Here is a 6,413-nt window from a genome sequence, read left to right as displayed (position 1 = left end):
AGCCAATTTTAAACAATGAAATGCATTGCCCAGAAGCTACATTACCTTTGCTCCAACACAGTATTCCATTTTGCATTACAGGTCAATCCTGTTTCACTGTTGACTTCAATCGCTTACGATAAATATGCCAAGACAAAATATAAAAGAAAAAAATGACATGATGCAATATTAGCTTTTATTATTTGTTAATGTTTGAATGGCAGGCTCTGCTTTTTGGGCAGCTTTAACGTACGAGTATTACTGTATTGCAAACTCTCATCATAATGTTGAAATATTCTGTATATTGATGCATACTTCATGTTGACCTAAGAATTCATGATCTCATCTAAGTAATTATTTTTTAAGACTTAAATTCCAAAAGGAGAAATAAGCTCCTATTTTATGCCAATGTTTCTGAGGCACCTAATGATCTACAGCAAGGCAGGCTTGAGCACACCATAATTAGGTCCTGCAGATTTACCATTTACCCAGTTCGCTTCACTTCTTACCTCTTATAAATCGTTCACTGACATTAAATTTCTCATTTATTATGTGTAATGGTCTACACCAAAGCAGTTTCAAACCATTCACAATCAGGCCTCGCTGATTTATGGACTAGCTCAGTTGCCATTCCCCCTAGCAGTTTGGATTATATAAACTGTGTTGAACAGTGAGCTGAGATTAAATTATCAACTCTTTAAGTCAGAAAACTTACTTATTCTTGGTACAATACCTCCAAGCGATGTTGTTCACCTTAGGAACCCCTCCTGCTGAGGGAGTTAATAAAGGTTTTATCTGGTCCCTCCAGTTTGAGGAAACCTTCCAGAGCTGATCCTAATCCCTCAGTAGCAGCAAAAATAAAGTGTATCACGTACATGAACTGAAATGGTTAACCCTTTAACCGCGGGGCGTCACTTTCGTGACGCTCGGCCACAATGGATCATACCGCGGGGCATCACTTTTGTGATTCTGTGTTATTTTGAATTATCCCGGGCTCTCAAGTGATGGCTTGTATCATCTATCAGTACTGCCAATGTCCAACACTAGTCAGCACTCCAAATCTCATCTGTACTCCCATCCATTGTTGACAATTTAGCAATTTTACTCCCTTCGTGACTCCCCTCCCTACATGCCCTCCATTACCCTGTCCTCTCACCTCCCACGTTGCGCTGCGCTATGCAAATTTCCCCCGGATTTTTCCACAGATTTCATCCAATGAAATAAGACCTATGCCCTAAACTTATACAAAATAATATATACCGAAAAAAAAAACAAGTAAGTGATAGTGTTATACACCAGAAATTGGCTAATTATCACCTGACAAAACCTCACGTGCATTCATTCGCTACATTACCACGGTAATTTCCCCTTTGAATTATGCCTTGTAATCGATGTCTGTAATAAAAATATATATCAGAAAGGAAGAGAGAATCCTAATTGACATTTACATTCACCTGGAACTACCTATTTCTTTATGTATTGCCGAGATTTTCTACCTATTAAAAATTAGCATGTAAGTTAGCAGCAGTCAGCCTAAAGTGTCATTGTCAACCCTTCCCTTCTCAGATAAGCCGCGACATTTAGTTCCTTGTCCTCCGCTGTAGAGAAACGATGTCGCACTCGCACCCCGCCATTCCTGCCGCTTCTGCGCCCATTGCAAAGGGCCACGTGACCTCTACTTCTAAGAAAAGTAGTGAGGCAAGCAGGAAAGGCCTTAGTGACTCTGCAGTGGCACGTGAACTGGCAGAATTGTCCATGATTATGATGGACAGTGACTTTGACGATTCGGGTGAATCTTGTGATGAGCCGGGTGAGGTTATCGTGCCAGAAACAGCAACAACGAGTGCTACAGTGTGTGAATTAGTGTCTAGCTCCAAGGGAAAGGAGCCTTTAGTGCAGCAAGGACAGGAATTTGGGAAGGGAGTGAAAAGGCGGTGTGTTAGCCCCAGAACAATGCCCCCACGTGACCCAGCCCGCCATGAGTCACGAGTGCATTCACCTCCCCGTTCCCCAAGCCCCACTTCACTCATTTCTTCATCATCGTCGGCTGAGTTATCTCCGGAGTCTTCGTCATCGGAGTCACCACCAGCATCAACAGTGAAGGCAGGCCGTAGAGGTAGAGGTAAATCAAGGAGAGTGAAAAGTAGTGTAGCTAGTAGGGTAAGGGCTGCTAGTGCTGTACGGCAACCTAGGGTCAGTGCGAGTGACCTTGACCGAGATAAATCTGCCTCACAGCCAACCTCCACCACCACCACCACCACCCGCCCTACACCGCCATGACAGGGAATCCTGGACACCTTCGCGTGGACGGAAGGGTCAGATTTTGTGCCAGAAAATTTAGTTTTTGATGAGAGCTCCTCAGGAGTTCAGCCTGCCTTCACTATGGACGAAAATGCTGAGTGTGTCGACTACCTTTTGGCCTTCCTAGATGACGAAGTCATGCAGCACATATGTGATGAGACCAACAGGTATGAATCACAACGTGCTGCAAGTGGTACAGGTGCAGCCAAGATGCAACAGTGGTCCATGCTGGGAGTGCAGGAGCTGTATGTGTTCTTTGCCCTCATGCTTCTCATGCCACACTCCAAGAAGCATGAGTTGGAAGAATACTGGTCCATGGACCCCTTACTACCCTCACCCACCTTCAATAAGTACATGGCCAGAGATCACTTCCGGAACATCATGGGAAACCTGCACTTTGCCGACAACGATGTACCTTCCCAAACCGACCCACTCTGGAAGATCCGGGAGATTCTGAGCAGAATGAAGGATAAGTTTATGTCATTCTTCCACTCCTTTCAGAAGGTTGTCATTGACGAATCCTTGGTTTTGTTCAGAGGACGTCTTCGGTTTGTTCAGTACATTCCAAGCAAAGGCCATCGCTTTGGAATTAAGTTCTTTGTACTGTGCGACTGTAAGACGGGGTACATCCTTGACTTCATCATATATTCAGCCAGCACTGTCGATCTGGATAAAACACACCCCCTTGGCTTTTCAGGCTGTGTAGTGAAAGTGCTCCTAGAAAAGTATTTTGGTGGGAATCATGTGCTGTATACAGACAACTACTATACAGCACCGAAACTTGCCAAATACCTTTCTGAGCACGGCATTGGCTCCTGCGGCACTGTGAAAAGTAATTGTGCCCACTTCCCCAAATTCCCAGAGGTGGGAACCTCGCAGCGAGGAGACGTGCACCTATGCAAGTCTGAGAAGATGCTGGCAATACGGTGGCATGACAAGAGGGTCGTGCACATGCTCACCACCGTACATAAGGGGGAGATGAGAGACAGTGGGAAGGTCGACCGTAGGACAGGCGAACCTGTGATGAAACCTGATGCTGTGTTGGACTATAATATCAACATGCGGTTGGTGGACAAGTCCGACATGATGATTGGTGAGATCGACTGCCTCAGGAAGAATACTAGGTGGTATAGGAAAGTTTTTCTGCATCTGATAGATATGACGATGCTGAACTCCTTCATCCTGTACAAGATGAAGGTCAAGGCACCCAAGTCCTTCTCCCTGAGGTTGTTCGCCAGGACTTGTGTCCAGCAGCTGCTGGAAAGATATGGTAGGGTGACAGCAGCAACTCCAAGGCGCCATCCAGTAACACTTCCCGACCGACTTGAGCAGAGGGCGTATATGGATCGGCACAGACTTGAGCTTATGCCTGCCACAGGGAAGAGGAAGGCTGCGATTCGCAGGTGTAAGGTATGTGCGCATACCACCCGCCGCACACCTGAGCACAAACGCACCTCTTGGCAGTGCGCTGAGTGCCAGGTTCCCCTCTGTGTTACCTGCTTCTTCGATTACCACAACCAGAAGCAGTTCTAACAGTGCAAGTGTGGAAGCAGAATGATTTGGAAATAATGTGTGAATAATGTGTAAATAATGTGTAAATAGCAGGTGAAAGCAATGGATGTTCAGTACATATGATTGAACAGTGTATTATAGTTTTATCGTACTGAAAGTGACAGTGAATAACATAGTGTAAGTAAAATAGAAGGGTAAATATTGAAAATAGAACAGAAAATGTAAATAGTAATGTAAGTAATTAGTAATATAAGAATTTGAGTACAAATAATTTATGTTATAACAGTGAAAGTGAATCCGTGGCTCTCTACGTATTTTACTGAATGAAAAATTGAATGACTTCAGTGACAATAAACTAATACGACTGAAGGAAACTTATGGAGAAAGACTCCAGATATATATAAGTGTGATATAGTAATAGAAATATAAAGTGTGAGGGGTTTTATGAATAATAAATGACAGAGTACCAAGAGTGAACTAGCGCAAGTGCGACGATCAGACACGCTCGTAATTTCCATTGCTTTCACAGTTTTTTTTTTTTGGAGTATGGATCCCAAACTACTTGAAAATTATAGAATAGTGTTTATAGTGTTTATATCTGGCTGTGGTAATCATATTACGGGTTGTCGGGAAGTGTAAAGTGGAGACTTCGTTACCCTACTTCAGAGGTCTCCACAAGTCCTACGGTAACGACGAAGGCTCAACAAACATTCTAGGAGAAAGCTGAAGGTATGTGCCATAAGCATATGTAATTTTATTATTCTAGGACTAATAACTGATTTTTGGCAAATATTTTTTGAGAGTCTGTCGGAGGCCAAATAACCCAGTGGGACACGCAAAACATTGGTAAACATGCCCGCGGCGTAGGGGTTAATGATATCTTGTCCTGGAGGGAGAACTGAATTATTTTGAGAAGTAAGAATGCGTTAGAGACAGGGAGAGATTGCATATACCAGCCTTAAGAACAAAACTACACTATTTATATGGACAGAAGGGTAGAGTTGCGTCGAATATCCTCCAGTTCAGAACTGTGACTCCTAAGCTGAATAGTATTGTCTGATGGTCGGAGAAAATTAAATAATCATAACCAAGTGACAGTGACACAGCCTGGAGGGAGTAATTATGTCATAGCCGTAACTCCTTCATCCTTTGAACGTCAATTCTATTCCATCATGCTGTTACGAGACAATTTTATTCTGCTTAAGACAGCACCCTAATAATGAAGGAACTACTGAAGGCTCTATACAATCCTTCACCTTTTTACAAAATCTCTCGAGAAACGGTTTCGAGATGGCAAAAAGAAAAAAAAAGAGATAAGAATAGAATGACATTGAATATCCTGCAGGGGAAGATTATAAATGGATTTACATATTATTACCCAAAAGAAAAAAATATAATATACAATGAACCTAAAATGTAACAGTGCATGAGGGGCTGAAGGGAGAAACACAGATCATACCCAGAGAGGAAGACCAGCATGGAAAATCCAGAAGGATGGGAATGTATAACAAACTAAAGGGTGGAGTTAACCCGCCCCATCCCGACCACTTTTCCACCACTGACTCCCCCCAATCCCGACCATTTTAGGAAAAATTTTTTTTGGCTCAAACCTTCGCTTTTGGTGAGAAACATCGAAAATTCATAGAGAAATCGCTCACCTGAGGTTTAAAATACTCATTACAGGTAGGAGTGCCTCCTTACCTTACTGGGTTTTCTATCAGGCTGGCACCAAAGAAAACGAGTTCTATGGGAGGATAACTATTTCACACCACTCATAAACGGTATTTATTTATTTACTGTTACGAATTTATATGTAGTACAAGAGTATATTGGTTTTCAAGCAGTAATATAGGCATTATAAGCATTGTTTCACTCACTAATACCTGACCTTTTTTTGCCACATTACCTGATCATCATTTCTAACTGTTTCTTCCTCTAATGCTATGTAAAGTTTGTCCTCCACATTGTCATTGATTGGGGAATCGCTCTGACCCTGAATTTCGTACCGTGGCATGACATGGCTATAATGGCCAGGTCACTGATAACAGGTGAATTGCTGAGACAGTGGCATGCAGGGGGGGGGAGGAGGTCATGCTGGGTAAGGCATTGTCTCTGCCTAGCATCTTGTTGAGGAAGGTGTCACGTGTATACGTACCAAAAATGACTCGCGAAAATTGAAAATTGTGCAAATTAGGGACCTTGCAATTTTTTCGCGTTTATGTACGTCGATGGGATTGGCAGTGACAAAACGTGTGGACGTAGAAGAACGTTGACGGGACGCCGCGGGTTAAGGAAGACAGAGACACATCGCCCGAACCTTGACCTTTGCCAACGACCTTGTTATTTAATTGATCTGCACCAATAAGGGCTCCCTTCTTCCCATCCCGACACACAGTGTATGTGTGAAATTTTATGCTAATAAGATGAAACATCAATGAGATAACGCCGCACCCTGAACGTTGACCGTCACCCACGACCTTTTACCTTTGTCCGATCTCCAGTTAACCTAACCATCTCTTCCCAGACTCTCAAAGTATATGCTACCTCTGATCCAAACAGTAGCAGTCTGACACGAGATAGTTTATTAACACACACACACACACACACACACACACACACAC

This window comes from Coenobita brevimanus, chromosome 19 (assembly GCF_032717465.1).
Source record: "Coenobita brevimanus isolate Jiangsu-jjx chromosome 19, ASM3271746v2, whole genome shotgun sequence".
Taxonomy (NCBI): Eukaryota; Metazoa; Arthropoda; class Malacostraca; order Decapoda; family Coenobitidae; genus Coenobita; species Coenobita brevimanus.
Note: the sequence above shows the minus strand (reverse complement) of the source record.